Consider the following 18,135-nt stretch of genomic DNA (forward strand, 5'->3'; position numbering starts at 1 on the left):
CCTACCCTGGCTAGACACCGATTTTACGCTGGGGTTGGCAACGCTGCAGACGGGATGCCTTGCCCGTGACACAATTGAGGCCCTTAAGTGGCCAATTATTGGCTATTTAAGGGCCCTTGCCCACCCAGCATCAATCTTTAGCTGGTGGGAGGATTGAACTTGCGTGGGGGGGAAGGCCAAAAGTCAACAGAGTTACATCTCAGACGGGAAAGGCCGGAGAGGGGAGTGGGGGGGTGCCTCCATTTGAAGCCCACTTCTATAGTTGAGCATCCCCCTCTGCAACCCCCCCTGATCCTCGACAACCCTTAAGATCCAGTAGCCTCAAGACCACCCAACCCCAACCGGCCTCTGCCCAGAGACCCTGATTGTTCCCTTCACTTCCCCGTCCAGGCCTTCCTTACTTTGATTTGATTTGATTTATTATTGTCACATGTATTAGTATACAGTGAAAAGTATTGTTTCTTGCATGCTGTACAAACAATGCATACCGTACATAGGGAAGGAAGGAGAGACTGCAGAATATAATGTTACAGTTATCGCAAAGTGTAGAAAAAAGATCAACTTAATACGAGGTAGGTCCATTCAAAAGTCTGATGGCAGTAGGGAAGTAGCTGACATGCCAAATTTCCTTAGACTTCTGAGAAAGTAGAGGCGTTGGTGGGCTTTCTTAACTATAGTGTCGGCATAGGGGGACCAGGACAGGCTGTTGGTGATCTGTACGTCTAAAAACTTGAAGCTTTCGACCCTTTCCACGTCATTCCCATTGATATAGACAGGAGCATGTTCTCCTGTACGCTTCCTGAAGTCGATGACAATCTCCTTCGTTTTGTTGACATTGAGGGAGAGATTATTGTTGTTGCACCAGTTCACCAGATTCTCTATCTCATTCCTGTACTCTGTCTCGTCATTGTTTGAAATCCGACCCACTACGGTGGTGTCATCAGCAAATTTGAAAATCAAGTTGGAGGGGAATTTAGCCACACAGTCATAGGTGTATAAGGAGTATAATAGGAGGCTGAGGATACAGCCTTGTGGGGCACCGGTGTTGAGGATGATCGTGGAGGAGGTGTTGTTGCCTATCTTTACTGATTGTGGCCTGTGGGATAGAAAGTTAAGGATCCAGTCGCAGAGGGAGGAGCCGAGGCCAAGGCCATGGAGTTTGGAGATGTGTTTCGTAGGAATGATGGTATTGAAGGCTGAGCTGCAGTCGACAAATAGGAGTCTGACATAGGTGTCTTTGCTATCTAGGTGTTCCAGGCTGGAGTGCAGGGCCATGGAGATGGCGTCTGCTGTGGACCTGTTGCCGCAGTAGGCGAACTGTAGTGGATCAAGGCAATCCGGGAGGCTGAAGTTGATTTGTGCCATGACTAACCTTTCGAAGCACTTCATGAAGATGGATGTAAGAGCCACTGGACGATAGTCATTAAGGCACGCTGCTTGACTTTTTTTTGGTACAGGGATGATGGTCGCCTTCTTGAAGCAGGTAGGGACCTCAGATTGTTGTAAAGAGAGGTTGAAGATGTCTGCGAATAGCCCTGCCGGCTGATCCGCGCAAGACCTGAGTGCTCGTCCGGGTACCCCATCCGGGCCAGTGGCTTTCTGTTGGTTGACCTTCGAGGAGGCTGCTCTGACGTCTGCAGTGGTGATCTTAGATACAAGTTTATCCGTGGCTTCTGGGGTGGAGGGCTCGCTCTCGCTGACGTCTTGCTCAAAGCAGGCATAGAATGCGTTGAGCTCATCAGGGAGGGGTGTGTTGGAGCCGACGATTTTACATGCCTTCATCTTGTAGCCCGTTATGTCTTGCAGACCTTGCCATAGACGGTGGGGATCTGTGTGGCTAGCCTGGGACTCGGGCTTGGTCCGGTACTGTCTTTTGGCATCTTTGATGGATTTCTTTAGATCATATCTGGCTTTCTTGTAGAGGTCAGGGTCGCCTGACTTGAACGCCTCAGACCTAGACTTCAGCAAGCAGTGGATATCCCTGTTCATCCAGGGTTTCCGGTTGGGAAACACGCGGATTTGCTTCTTTGGCACACAGTCTTCTACACACTTACTCATGAAATCAGTTACTGTAGTGGCGTACTCGTTCGGGCTGGTCGCAGAGTTTTTAAATACTGACTAGTCCACTGACTCTAAGCAGCCCCGTACGAGATCATCCGATTCCTCAGACCAACAATGCACGACTTTCTTTGATGGATTCTCCCGCTTCAGTTTTTGCTTATCAGCCAGGAACAGAAGCACAGCCTTGTGGTCAGATTTGCCAAAGTGTGGGCGGGTGATAGAGCGGTAGGCATGTTTGATATTTGTGGAGCAGTGGTCCAGGATGTTTGGGCCTCTGGTGGAAGAGGTGACGTGTTGGTGGTAACTTGAACTTGGCCTGATTGAAGTCCCCAGCTACAATGAACAAGGCCTCGGGATGTTTCGTTTCAAGGCTATTTGTGGTGGTGAATATTTCGTCCAGTGCGATTTTCACGTTCACATGGGGTGGGATGTAAACTGCCGTCAGGATAACGGAGCTGAACTCCCGCGGAAGGCAGTGGGGCGGCATTTTAACGTCAAGTATTCTAGGTCTTACCCTTCCTGCCCTCGGATTCCTTGAACACACCGTTGCTTCCGGTTCTCGGCCTCAGTCTCAGGCATCCTCTAGCAATTCTTCTGTCTACAGCAGCGCAATTGCTGCAGCGCCAGAAGACCGGCTGGCCAATCACATTCTCTCCTCCAGAATGAGGGATGGAAGACCCACCTTAGCAATATAACATTCATTTGAGCATGAAATGACTAGGGGGCATTCGGAGCCACCATCAGGAAGCAAGACTCTGCCATCTGAAAAATTCAGGCCCCTGTTTCTTGCAGGTGCCAATTGTATTTTTATTCTATTACATTGATTTTATTCTTCTGTCTCTGAAACTCCATTGTCGTATACCATCCTCTGGTCTGACATGGCCGGTGATCTGCTTACAAACTTCCCCCTGAAAAATTACTGATACAACTGATTGGCTTGCTATGTATTTCAGAGAGCTATTAAAACTATGTTGGTGTTCCACTGGAACCACATGGAGGCCAGACTTGGTAATAATGGCAAATTAATTTTCCAAATGGACATTTGTAAACTAATCAGGATCAACCTGTCAACTTCACAATCACTTATAATCGCACCATCTTTTTATTAATAGAGATTTCTAAACCGGATGCAAATTCGCAAACTGCCAAGGTGGGATTTAGAATTTACAGGCTGGGATTTTTCCAGTGGGCTTCAGAACACTAACACCAGGGTCAAATGAGGGTCAGAAGCCCTCATTTATGCAGGTGAGAAATAGTTGCCCAATAGTGATTTTCCCCGAATTGGCCAGAGGGTGGGCTTGCAATCCAATTGAAGCTGGACTCTTGAAACTAGACGGCCAATCGGAGACCCTCCAGCACCAAAGAAGCAGTGGTCTATCTTTTCATGTCGATAAGAGAGAGGCTTACCTCAAACTGGCTGTGGCCTCTCCGACAAAGTATCATTTAAAAATGAAAGTGCCCTTTAGCTGGCATGCCACTATTGCCGAGGGGTTACACCTCCACAGAGAGGCCTGTAGCCTGTTTCTTGGTTGCTGGGAACGATCTCAAAGCCTGTCTGGAGTGCTGGCCTCCCTAATCTGCCGCTGAGAGTGATATGCCATCAATGAACACACGACGAGTGGTGAACGCAACTGAGGCTTTAATAAACTAAACAGAAAGCCTCCTGGCCTCGGATCCCAAACTGGGGCAGCGGCGGAGCCTAGCCACCTTTATACCGAGCCCGGGTGAGGCGGAGCCAGCAGGCAGTAGTTTACCACATTACATATAATACAGTGGCAGTTTACCACAATACACAGATTATATACTACAGTGGTTCGGACCCAGGCATGTAACAGTACAACAGTACAATACAATACAGTGGTTTACCACATAGAGACCAACTTCAGGCAGGTGGCCTATTCCCTGACACCCTGGGGTCCTGGAGGTTGACTGGAAAATTCAAGTCAGCCTCTCACTCGAAGGCCTCAAAAGAGGCTTTAATGACTACTTGTCACTTATAGGCCCATAGCACTGCCGCTCCTCCATCCCAACTCCAGGAAAACAACACAGGGGTGGGACGGTGCTGGCAAACTGCCATGACAGCTGGTGACATGAGGCCTGCATGCCTTTGTACTCTGCCCCACCTGGAAAAAAAAAGCAAAGCTCACAGTCTCAGGATTATTCGTCGAGGCCTCCAGTTTGTTTGTCTAATAAAATAGCCACCAACCCATTGTAGTTCACTTTATAGGTAAAGTTGGCACTTAGTATGAGAGGCGATATGTGGTGGAGAACCAATTTTATAGGTGATGTTTAATGGGAGGAATAAAACAAGACTCTCTAGAATGAAAACTATGATTAGGGAGGGATTATTAGAGATCTTTTCTTGGCAAATTCTATTTTTCTATTGCTACTTTGAGTTATGCAACCCATGTGAACAGTTGTGATGCCGCAAAGACATGCTGCGGAATTCTCCGTCGGAGGGATCCTCCGCTCCGCTGGCAGCACACCCATGCCTGCGGGTTTCCCACAGTAGGAAACCCTATTGGCCAGCTGACGGAATGAAGGATCCCACTACGGGCAGGGGTGACCCGCGTCGGAAAACAGGTCTGGTGGGATAGAGAATCCTGCCCATGAAATGCAACTTTGCCTTTAACTCGGCAACAAGCGAGAAGTAAGGGGCGGGATTCTGCGCAATCGGCGCGATGTCCGCCGACCGGCGCCAAAAACGGCGCGAATCAGTCCGGCATCACTCCGCCCCAAATGTGCGGAATTCTCCGCACCTTGAGGGGCCGAGCCCTCACCTTGAGGGGCTAGGCCCGCGCCGGACTGATTTCCACCCCGCCAGATGGCGGGAAAGGCCTTTGGTGCCCCGCCAGCTGGCGCGGAAATAACTTTGCCGTGCGGCGCATGCGCGAGAGCGTCAGCGGCCGCTCACAGCATCCCCGCGCATGTGCAGTGGAGGGGGTATCTTCCGCCTCCGCCATAGTGGAGACCATGGCGAAGGCGGAAGGAAAAGAGTGCCCCCACGGCACAGGCCCGCCCGCGGCTCGGTGGGCCCCGATTGTGGGCCAGGCCACCGTGGGGGCACCCCATGGGGCCAGATCGCTCCGCACCCCCTCCAGGGCCCTGGAGCCCGCCCGCGCAGCCTTGTCCCGCCGGTAAGAGAGGTGGTTTGATTCTCACCAGCGGGACTGGCATTCCAGCAGCGTGACTTCGGCCCGTCGCGGGCCGGCGAATCGCCAGGGGGGGGGGGCCGCCAACCGGCGCGGCGCAATTCCCACCCCTGCCGAATATCAGGTGCCGGAGAATTCGGCAACCGGCGGGGGCGGTGATTCACACCAGCCCCCGGCGGGGGGTCGGAGAATCCCGCCCAAGATTTTTATCAATGCAGGGCAAGTTTGGAGGCAAGTACCAAAGTAGCTTTTCGGGATAGGGAAAGAACATGTAGTGATAATCTTTCTTAGCATCACAAGTAGGCAGACATTAATATTGCAATGACGTTACTGTGAAAATCCCCTAGTCGCCACAATCCAGTGCACTGAGGGTGAATTCAGAATGTCCAATTCACCTTACAAGCACGTCTTTCGGGACTTGTGGGAGGAAACCGGAGCATCCAGAGGAAACCCACGCAGACACGGGGAGAACATGCAGACTCCGCACAGACAGTGACCCAAGCTGGGAATCAAACCCGGGTCCCTGGCTCTGTGAGGCAACAGTGCTAACCACTGTGCTACCGTAACGCCCATACATCATTCACGACAATTTGCTTGATATACAATTTGAGATTTTTCCTAGTGTAATCTTTTGATCCAGGAAGAGGCCAGATGATGTCAACATTATAACTGTTCAAAGTCATTTGAGGCTGTAGCAAGTGGTAACGACAATGTCTAATAAAGGTGTGCAAACAGCTGTAATTGTTAGGGTAAGTGTGGGACAGCATAGTCACAGTCATATTGTCAAATATGATTTCATGCAAATATATAACAAAAATATAGTTTATATTCCTGTACATGTATCATCAATCCTCATATAATAATTATTTCATGACTACTAAACATATGCACCAGAGTACATTTTACACTTTATCAACTAAATAGACCTGATGCTGAATGATATAATTGAAGGATTACATGAGTTTGCTTTATGATATTAGAATGTGGAGAGGGGAGTTACGCTGAGCCATGACTTCCTTCCTCTGGACTGCTGTGCAAGTTTGGGTGCTGCATCTGCCTTCTGTGGGGCATTCTCCGTAAGGCATTTCCCGCAGTGGATATCAATCAAGTCAGGTGCAGTCTGATTTGAGGTTAGAAAGCAGTTATTGGAAGGCTGAAGAAGTGTGAGTGGAGCTGGAAACCATGAGGGGCGAGTGGTACAGCATTAGGTTCTGGCATGGAAAGGGTTTAGGTGGGACTGGGTACTGTACTGCCCAGACTGTGATGTAAAGGAACGCATGACCCAAGTCGAGAGGGCAGTTTTGTGCTGGATAGAGACATGTGCAGAGGCAAGTATGGAGACAGCTCCTGGCTCAAACCTTTTATACTGTATGTATGTATATAGTTATGATTAGTTAATAAACACTAATAAACAATACATGACTCAAAACCTCCTTATGAAACCTCGTGACTACTGAATGACACACAATATCCCACAACAAGCAGAGGCAGACAGGAGCAGAAGCCATGAAGAGAGCAGCTTGGATCCTCGATTAATGTATGGATTATCTGAGAGGGGAAGTGGAGAAGGCACACAGCTGTTGGAGACCAAAGAGGACCATCTGGGCAGCACGGAACGACGCCTCACCCCTACCTCCCCACTCCCACCCCTATGTCTGAGCAGCCCGGACATGTGGAAGTAACCTTTCTCAGTCCGAAATCCAAGGTAATCTGGTTCACCTGCTCAAGGTGAATTAGCAATAGGATTTTCACAAGCATGCTGACTCTCCTATTTGTAGATTTGCTGTGCTCCAAATCAAGTTTTAACACAAAACGCATTTTGTGAAGAGTGAAAATAACAGGTAAATAAGGAACACAAGGCATTCCCTGCTTCTACTGTTCATCAGGCAAGTCTGAAACATATCTGATTCAAGACCTGGAATTGAGTTCTCAGTGTTTCATTGAGTCATAGAGACCAGCAGCACAGAAAAAGCCTTTCGGCCCATCGTGCCTCGCCGGTCAAAAACAACCATCTAAGTATTCTGATCCCATTTTCCAGCACTTGGCCCAGTAGAGTCATTATGTGTCTGGTGTCATTGTGTGTCTGGTATGTTGGGCTACAGGTGTTCATTGTAAGAAGTCCATTTTTCTAGGATAAGCTTTTTCACAAGTATACTTATAGATTTGATGCAGAGGGATAAAGGATCACTATACTGGAACTTCTGTGCATTCCATGGGCTTGAATCCTGCATTACAAGCGATATACTCATTTGAAAACATCAGTTGTTGTCTCATTCAATAATGCTTCATTGTTAGATACCTTTACCATGGCACCTGGTTCACCAACACAATCATCATCCTAACCCATAAATAAAGCATCAACAAATTCAATAAGCATGGTGTCCTCAGCGTTCATCTTTAATTATCTTTTATTTTCAAATGACCTCTTAAAATACAATAGATGGAAAGGAGATCAGAACATAGATCATTTTATCAATAGCAAATGGGGGAAAAACCTTTTACTTTCGGCGACAGAAATGCTGCTATAGACTTCAAAGGTTAGGTCATTTCAAAGATTAAAAGTAAACAATGAGATTTTAAGGGCATGTCATGTCTTTCTATATTACATAACATTGGAACAAATCTATCGTGGCTGATATCGCTATTCTGGGGCCCAAACAGGGACAGCGAGGTAAAGTGATGTTCATCCATTCAAACTAGGATTATTTAACATTTCAAAATGTCCAGTAAGACAGAAATACAATCAAATTCTGACAGAAATAAAAGACAATTTCCATTTTAATCTAAAATTAAATGATGTCTGTTGTTTAACTGAAATTAAAAGCAAATGGTGACCAATTTGGAGCTTTGGGAAAAACAAACCTTCATTGATGATCGTATGATGAGATCATAAATGATATAATAATTAAAAAGTAAATACTGACAAACATGTAAATCATTCTCTTTTGCCAGGTTTAACGATAATGGTAAAATCACGCAAACTACACAAGTCTTTACCAATGTTATTCTTGCTAAATATTTAATCTACTTAGTTTTAAAGCTATTATCCACTGGAGATGGTCAAGAAGCTTACATTAAGCATCGCCGTTTGGCTATTAAGATAAATTTAATTTGTAGCAAATAAAGAAACAAATTGGGCTAGGTAGGAAATTAGGGTTGAGGTTACAATCAGATCGGCCATGATCATATTGAATGGTGTAGCAGACTCGAGGGGCCGAGTGGCCTGCTCCTGCTCCGAGTTTGTATGTTTGTATAAATTAAATGATTAAAACCACCTTACTCTGTGTACCATGTACAGTAGATATATTCTGCGGAATGTCGACCTTGAACCTCTGAAATCCAAGAAACAAAATTCCAAAGGGTTTGGGTGTTTTATTTGCCGCCCACCCCCGCCCCCGCCCCCGTTCCGGTGTGTTTTGCAATTGGCCTGTGGCAGGATCTTCTTTTCCCGCCGCTGTCAATGGGGTATCCCTCTGTTTGCACATTCCGCAGCGAGAGGGTGGGAACAGCAGAAAACCCCATTGACTGGAAGATCCCGCTGCTGGCTAATGGTAGGCTGCCTCCTCAAAACACACCGCTGGAGTGATCCCGCCAGCGGGAATGGCATGAAAATCCCACCATCTGTATTTTATATAGGGCAGGATTTTCCGGTTCCCCAGCTGCGTGTTTCTTGGCTGCGCGCCATTTGCTGGCAGAGGGATTCTATATTCCCACTGCTTGTCAATGGGATTTCCTGTTGAAATCACCCCACACCACCACGATACCTGCTGGGTGAATCCTGATGAACGGAGAATTCTGCCCATAGTATTTTACCATCGCAAAATGCATTACAACTTACAATTAATGTCTCAGTATCATCACTATTACATACACAAAAAACACAGCTAGGATACAGATAGCCAGATCACACAAACAGCAAGTAACTGAATGCTCAATTTTGGTGGTTGAAGAAGAAATGTTATCCAGATTCTTTTGAGAATTCCTTATTTTTGTTCAAATATTTCTATGGGATTCTTTCCATCCAACTGAGTAGTAAACAATGCCTCAATTTTAACATATTTTTAAAAAATGCTACACCTCTGGCAATGCAACGCTTCCTACCGTGCTTGGGGGCAGCATGGTAGCACAGTGGTTAGCACAGGCGCTTCACAGCTCCAGGGTCCCAGGTTCGATTCCCGGCTTTGGTCACAGTCTGTGGGAGTCTGCACGTTCTCCCTGTGTCTACGTAGGTTTCCTCCGGGTGCTCCGGTTTCCACCCACAGTCTAAAGATGTGCTGGTTAGGTGGATTGGCCATGCTAAATTGCCCTTAGTGTCCAAAAAAGGTTAAGTGGGGTTACTGGGTTACAGGGATAGGGTGGAGACTTGGGCTTGATTAGGGTGCTCTTTCCCTCTTTCCAGGGCCAGTGCAGACCCGATGGGCCGAATGGCCTCCTTCTGCACTATAAATTCTGTAAATTCTATGAAAAGTACTACTTTGGGGTCATGCAAAATCATGTGCTCAAGTAAGATCATCAAACATGCCCAGGTGGCACTACCAGACTGGCAAGGGCAAGGCTAAGGTGTTGGGCTGGCTGCGCCAAGAGGCCAGGCTGGCATTATGCCCACATCAGGGATCAGGCCTGGGGGTTACCTGCCCATGTGAAGTTTAGTGTGGGGGGACCGAGGACCCCCTTATAGGTGAGTTCGGGATTTTGGTGGGGGGGGGGGGGGGGGTGTATGGTATCGGACAGTTCCAGGAAGGACACCGAGTCCTGCAGACCAGGGTTTTTCAAAGTGTGAGTCACGACCCGGGGTGGGTCATGAGTGAATGTCGAGAGAGTTGCAGAGTGATCGGTTGCGGCGTTCCTGCGGTGGTCCAAAAGTGCTGAACAGCCGCTACCGGCATTTTAATTGTGAATGGCGGCCGCTGCTGGCTTTTAAATGAGAACAAAATGACGCTGTGTGCAGGCTTCCGACCAGAAGCAACGACAGTGAACTGTTAACGCGCCCTGTCCGTACATGCTTTTGGTGCCAAATCATGGAGGAGCGTTTGTTCCATTTTCTAGTTGCTAGCAAGCCAGTCAAGAGGACTGTGCAAATGGATCATTTTGTGACAAGGGGGAGATGACCACTGTCGTGTTGTGCGTTCCGGTGCACAAATGATCCAACACGACTGTACATGGTACAACTCTGTTTTATTGTCTTAAACAATAACAACTACCAACTGCTGGCTGAGGTTCGTGCTTCACCAGCTAACCTGTGGACCCAGCCCTATCACTATCTTAGTGAGGCACTCAGCACATGGTGTATGTCTGAGTGGCGCGCTGTGAGCTCTGTGCTCTGAGCTACCTCCTGGTAGAATGAGGGGAACTCTGGTGTTCCCTGTTTTATAGGCATTCAGGACCCGCGACAACGCAGAATCGCCGAGCAGAAACTTATAGCCAAGTTCCGCACACATGAGTGCGGCCTCAACCGGGACCTGGGATTCATGTCGCATTACATTCATCCCTCACCATCTGGCCTGCGAAATCCTACCAACTGACCTGGCTTGAGACAATTCACACCTCTTTAACCTGGGGTTACCCCATCTCTGGATCTGTAAAGATTTAATCACCTGCTAATGCTCGCATTCCTAGCATTGTTTGGCATCTTTGAATTTGTCTATATATGTGTTTCTGGAACAGACCTCTTCATTCACCTGAGAAAGGAGCAGCGCTCCGAAAGCTAGTGACATCGAAACAAACCTGTTGGACTTTAACCTGGTGTTGTAAGACTTCGTACTGTTTTATAGTGCGTGTGCTCTCACTGGTGATTGGCTGCGATGTTATGTGTGTGTTGGTTGGTCCAACTGCCTGTCCATCAGTGTGTGTGTGATTGCACCATGATATGCTGATGTGGATATCATGACATCCCCCCTTTTCACAAGGATATGTGCCTACATGCTAATAAGTAGGAGTGTGTACTGAGTGCATCTGAGTATGTGTGTGCAATATTTACAACATGTACATGAGGCTAAACTATATACAGAGGAAGGTGTCAGGTGCAACAGAGCAACGAGGTTGTACCAGTAACAAAACAAATGCAATCAGCAAACGACGAGAGAAAACTTCTGGAACAACAAGAAAGAAACACGTTAACAGTACTGTAAAACAATTCAGTGAGTCCAATGTGCTAACAGGCTCATAAGTCAAGTCTATCAGGTGGGCGACGAATTCGGGTTGACCACCTCAAGGGTGGGTCAGGATCCACCGGCTGAGCAATGGGCCTGGCCACGGGCGAGAGAGGAATAGGCAGAATGGCAGGAAGCTCAACAAAGTCGACATCAGGGACAACAGGAGGGCGTGGCACCGGTGCATGATCTCGTAGCGAGCGCGGAACCAGACGAAGGGCCCGCCGATTACGTCGGTGAATGGAGCCATCAGGCATGCGAACCAGGAACAAGCGGGGAGCCACGTGGCAGAGAACCTCGGCGGTTGCCGACCAGCCACCCTCCGGTAGGTGTATGCGGATGTTGTCTCCAGGCGCCAGGGCAGGAAGATCAGTTGCCCGAGCGTCATATGCCACCTTCTGCTGAGCACGCTGTTGTTGCATCCTTTGCAGTACTGGAGCATGGTCGGGTTCAGGAACATTAATGGACGGCACAGTGGTCCTGAGGGTGTGACCCATCAACAGCTGGGCTGGCGAGAAGCTCGTGGACAGTGGGGCCGAGCGATAGGCCAGCAGGGCTAAACAGAAGTCAGATCCGGCATCAGCAGCCTTGCCGAGGAGCCGCTTCACAATGTGGACGCCCTTTTCCGCCTTGCCATTCGACTGGGGATGCAAAGGACTGGACGTCTCGTGCGTGAAGTTGTATGAAGTGGCAAAGGAAGACCATTCTTGGCTCGCAAAGCAAGGCCCGTTGTCAGACATGACGGTGAGTGGAATTCCATGTCGAGCAAAGGTTTCTTTGCATGCCCGGATGACAACTGATGATGTCATGTCGTGCAGGCGTATGACCTCCGGATAATTTGAGAAGTAGTCAATCAGAATAATGTAGTCCCTGCCGAGCGCATGAAAGAAGTCCGTGCCCACCTTCGCCCAGTGGGACGTGACCAACTCATGGGGCTGAAGGGTCTCAGGGGGTTGCGCCGGCTGAAACCTTTGGCAGGTGGGGCAGTTGAGCACCATGTTGGCATTGTCATCGCTGATGCCCGGCCAGTACACAGCCTCTCGGGCCCTCCGCCTGCACTTTTCAACTCCGAGATGGCCTTCGTGCAGTTGTTCGAGGACAAGCCGGTGCATGCTGTGTGGGATCACAATCCCGTCCAACTTCAAGAGGACACCATCAATGACGGCCATGTCGTCCCGGATATTGTAAAATTGTGGGCACTGCCCCTTGAGCCACCTTCCGTCATGTGGCACATTACACGCTGTAGAAGGGGGTCAGCCGCAGTCTCACGGCGAATGTGGGCCAGACGTGCGTCAGTGGCCGGTAGATTGGCCGATGTGAAGGCTACCTGTGCGTCGACCTGACAAACGAACCCCTCCGATTCGGGTGGTGTGTTAACCACCCTGGACAGAGCATCTGCGATGATGAGGTCTTTTCCCGGGTGTAGACAAGTTGGAAGTCGTACCTCCGGAGCTTGAGCAGAATGCGCTGGAGGCGAGGGGTCATATCGTTGAGGTCCTTCTGAATGATGCCGACCAGGGGGAGATGGTCGGCCTCCACAGTGAACTGCGGAAGACCATACACATAATCGTGAAATTTGTCGATGCCGGTCAACAAGCCTAGGTCCTTTTCAATCTGTGCATAGCGTTGTTCTGTGGGGGTCATAGCCCGCGACGCATAGGCGACCGGGGCCCATGATGCGGTGTCGTCCCGTTGCAGGAGTACCGCCCCAATGCCGGACTGGCTGGCGTCAGTTGAGATCTTTGTTTCCCGTGTGGTATCGAAAAACGCCAGTACTGGGGCGGTGGTGAGCTTGACCTCGAGCTCCTCCCATTCACTCTGGTGTGCGGGCAGCCACTGGAATTCCGTGGTCTTCTTGACCAGGTGGTGAAGAGCCGTCGTGTGCGAGGTAAGGTTAGGAATAAACTTCCCCAGGAAGTTGACCATCCCGAGCAAGTGCAGCACTGCCTTCTTGTCTGCCGGCTGCTGCATGGCTGCGATGGCTGCCACTTTGTCGGCATCCGGCCGCATCCCTGACCGGGAGATGTGGTCCCCTAAAAACATTAGCTCAGTCTGGCCAAAAGAGCACTTGGCTCGGTTGAGGCGCAGGCCCTGATCTCGTAACCGTGCAAAGACGCGCTGGAGACGACTGATGTGCTCCTGTGGTGTGGTGGACCAGATGATAACGTCGTCTACATAGACGCGTACCTCTTCGATGCCCTCCATCATCTGTTCCATGATGCGATGGAACACTTCGGAGGCCGAGATGATGCCGAATGGCATCCTATTGTAGCAGTATCTGCCAAATGGAGTGTTGAAAGTGCACAGCTTCCTGCTGGACTGATCCAATTGAATCTGCCAAAAACCTTTTGAGGCATCAAGCTTGGTGAATATTTTTGCCCGAGCCATTTCACTCGTGATTTCTTCTTGTTTGGGTATGGGGCAGTGTTCCCTCATAATTTTATTATTCAAATCTTTTGGGTCGATACAGATCCGGAGCTCACCGGAGGGCTTCTTGACGCACATCATGGAGCTGACCCATGGTGTTGGCTCCGTGACCCGGGAAAGCACTCCTTGGTCCTGCAGGTCCTGCAGCTGCTGCTTGAGGCAGTCCTTGAGTGGTGCTGGGACTCTACGAGGTGCGTGAATGACCGGGGTGGCATCCGGTTTGAGCCGCATTCTGTACGTGTAGGGCAGTGTGCCCATGCCCTTGAAAACCTCCTGGTTGTGCGCGAGGAGTGAATGGAGCTGCGCCCTAAAGTCTGCATCCGGGAAATCGGACGTGCCTTCTGGAGACAGAGTGTGTACCCGCTGCACGAGGTGGAGGATCTTGCACACCTGTGCGCCTAACAGAGAGTCCTTCGAGGATCCAACTATTTCAAAAGACAATGTGACTTTATGTGAGTTGTGTGTAACCTCGAGCTGGCAGGACCCCGTGGCTGGGATGACGTTTCCATTATAGTCAACCAGCTGACAGTGGGATGGCAGAATCGGTGGTTTAACCTTCAAGGTCTGGAAGGCTGACCATGTGAGGAGATTGGCGGAGGCACCAGTGTCCAAGTGAAATGTGATCTGTGATCGGTTGACCGTTAGGGTGGCACACCACTCATTGCCCGGATCAATGCTGTGCACTGGCAGCGGCTGGTGGTTCCGACTTGGGAACATCCGGTTCTTGTGGATTACCGCAACGCGGAAGGGTTCCCTGTCTTCGGTTTCCCTGGTCTGCATGTTGTCAGGATATGACTCAGCGTATGGGGGCTGAATAGCCCGCACATCCCTGCGAGGCTGGCGGAATTGTTGAGAGTTGGCAGGTTGAGCTGCTCGACAGCAAGCAGCGTAGTGGCCCATCCTGCCACAGCGGAGGCATTGTCGCGCTTTGGCCGGACATTGCCGCTTTAAGTGGGCGGAGCCACAGTTGCCGCACGTCGTGACGTCATGGCGTTCGTTGTGCCACCGCACATGCACGGTGCGGTCCTGCGTATTGCGCACCTGCGCATCACGTTCCTCTGCGTCAACGTCCCCTCTTTTGGCGCGTACAAGCGCGAGAGGCCTCGGAAAGCGCGCGAAAGGGCCGCCCTCGTCCGGGCCGCGAGCCGGGAGGAACTCGATCGACTGGACCCGCTCCGCCTCGTAGGACCCCTGCCGTGCCGTTTCGGCCGCCTGGATTTGGGAGTACAGGCTGGTCGCGTTCTCGTGGAGGACGCAGGTCTCGATGGCAGTCGCTAGGGTGAGGCGCTTAATTTTGAGGAGCTGCTGACGCAGGGTGTCCAAGATAACCCCAAAAACTATCTGATCCCGTATCATTGAGTCGAAGGTGGCCTCATAGCCGCAGGACTGCGCGAGGATACTGAGGTGTGTCAAGTAAGATTGGAAAGGCTCATCCTTACCCTGCAGGCGCTGCTGGAATAGGTACCTCTCAAAGCTCTCATTGACTTCCACGCTGAAGTGTTCCTCGAATTTTAGAAGCACCGTCTGGTATTTTGTCTTGTCCTCGCCTTCCGCGAATGCCAGGGAGTTGTAGATGTGGATGGCGTGTTGCCCCACCGTGGAGGAGGGCGATCTTCCTGGTGTCCGATGCATTCTCCCTGTCAGTGGCTTCTAGGAAGAGCTGGAAGCGCTGTTTAAACAGCTTCCAGTTGACGCCAAGATTTCCAGCGATTCGGAGCGGCTGCGGCGGGCTGATGTTTTCCATGGAGCAGGATGGCGGATTTCTGAAAGGGTGCCGGTCGGTCTCACAGTCGCTGGTTAGCTTCCACTACTGGTATCATGTCGTGTTGGGTGTTCCGATGCACAAATGATCCAACACGGCTGTAGATGGTACAACGCTGTTTTATTGTCTTAAACAATAACAACTACTAACTGCTGGCTGAGGTTCACACTGGATATGAACATTGCCCTCCCCTCTTGTGAACCCTGATTGGAATGAGATCTTGTGGACTAATTAGGCTCCCCTTTCTCATTAAAAGTAAGCGAACGTGGCGTGTGCTGCGAAGGTTGGCCGGCATTGTTCGCGAAGGTCGGCCGGATGGCAAAAATGAGTCCTGAGGAAAAAAGTTTGAAAAACTCTGCTATCGAACCTTGGTCTTTTTTAATGCCTCCGTACTCCTTGCACAGCTGGTGTGACCTCCGGCCCCTGATCCTGCACTGTGGCCCCCTGGTCTTGTTCTGACGGGTCTCCCCTCGAAGCTACCGTACATTGCTGCTGGAGTTTGAGCTCCATCAGCGCTGTGATAAGTAAGATGACAGCTCCGCTGGCTCCATCCTGATATTGACCAGAATCCTGCGAGGGGTGAGGGAGAGAGTCAGGTTGGTGTCGCAGGTGCCGACCATCATTATCTCCCCTGACCCGTTGGCCTTCCTAACCTGGAAGGGGCCAATCCCAGAGCTTCGCCGGCAGGGATCGCACAGTCACGGCTCAGCTGTCCTCCCATCTCCAAAACTGGACTGCCCTCCCCCACTTAGATTTGCCCCTGGCCTTCAGTCTGGGTTGGCCCTGCATTTAGTTCCCTACCACAGGAGGGTAATGTGCTCACTCATCCCAACTGGCCGAATTCAACAGTATAGTGATGTCCACCTTGGGCGGGTAGGGCTGTTGGATCCTGACTGGCAAGCATTGGAGACCCAGCAGAAAAGCGACCCTCTTGATCCTTTGCCACCAACCTTAGAGTTCTGAAACCTGAGGCTTAATCCCATTCCTTGACTTTGTGTGCAAGGGTGAGGTGTGTGTGTGTGCCTGTGTGTGGAGGGGGGGGGGGGAGGGGTGGGGAGGGGGGGGGTAACTCTTGATGGCCAATTAGTGTCACGCATATTAGATATTAGTCTCAGGAATGTAACTGGGCAGAATTGTATTCTCCTTCAGAGAGAGGCAGAACTGCTTATTCAGGCTAGATAATTCAGAGAATTCATTGCTGCCATCCCTCCAAAGTTAAGCCTCTTAGATAGGTGATGCATAGGTTGACGCCCTGATAGCTGATCTTCCCTTTCTCACACATTCCCCCACAACCACCGATCCAACTCAAACCCCCCCCCCCCCCCATTGCTCTCTTTGGTTGTCTCTGAATATGGTCGCCTTCCTTAATTCTAATAACGTTTGCTCTAGAGGCGCCAGGTATCTTTCGATACCGCCACAAGGTTCAAAACCGAATACTGATCAAAGAGCCAATACACCAGTTAGTTAGTACAAAATCAGTGCTTATTTATTTACACACACAGTTAAACCTACTCATGCACAAATACTAAAGACTAAACTATCATGACTGCTAAAGCCTATACTTAGCTTCGGGCACCCACTCAGTCAGAGGAACAATGGCCGTTGTTCGGTTCTGAGGCTGCTGGGGTCGAAGTGGTGAAGGGGAACAATATAAGGTCATCCATCCGGTAGCGAGCTTTGACCTTGGACTTACTTGCTTCTGGTGCAGCTGGTGGACGGGTCTCTCCGCTGCGAGAGACAAGTCCAAGAGAGCGATTCTCTCTCGGAGCCTTCTTCTTATACCCAAAGGGGCTTCGCGATCTTTTGGGCGGGCCTTGAACTTGGCCCCAATCAATTGGACCGCTTCTTGATCATTCCTATTGATTTCATCCAATAAAGGGGTGGGTGCCCTGATGGCTGGGCGTGTCCTAGGTGGCGGTTGGCCTGCTTTGTTTCGGTCTCCTCTGGCGCTGGGGTGTCTGCTTTAGTATCGGTTACTCAAATGTTACTCTTTTGTTCCCGGAGATGGGCCATGTGTATGCTAATGGGCCTACAGTTTTGGTCTTGTCTGGGAGCTGCGGCTCCAATATACAGACAAGCTCTGAAACTGCTTGTTTTCTCAGCACTGTCCATTTTCCCTGCAATCTTTGCAAAGTGTCCATTTTGTAATCGGGAAGTGGCCACCCCAGATGGCTACACCCCCAACTCACCCCCTCCCGGAGACTTGGTCTCCCCGGTGCTCAGTGCAGACAGTGGCGCTCACCTCCTTTCTCCCTATCGGAGGTCATGCCACTTGGTCCCCATTTTTAAGAAGCAGTAGTAATTTGTGCCCACATGATGTCATGGCTGGTCGGTGGGAATATTGGATGAGTCCTGAAAATGCGGTGTTAAGTCCACTAAGTTGATGCTATTACAATCAAATTTATGTTCTCAGGTTCATGCCATTCAAGGACATGAACTTGATCGCATCATTGAAGAGAGCCTGAGAAGATCGCGATCTGAAGTTTTGACAGTTTTTGGCCCCTCATGATATTTAGTGGCCATCACAGGATTTGTGCTGCAGCTAATGGGACCGCTAAATTGTGCACCTTGATTTGACGGAGTC

The sequence above is a fragment of the Scyliorhinus torazame genome, chromosome 12, assembly GCF_047496885.1.
Source record: "Scyliorhinus torazame isolate Kashiwa2021f chromosome 12, sScyTor2.1, whole genome shotgun sequence".
Lineage (NCBI taxonomy): Eukaryota > Metazoa > Chordata > Chondrichthyes > Carcharhiniformes > Scyliorhinidae > Scyliorhinus > Scyliorhinus torazame.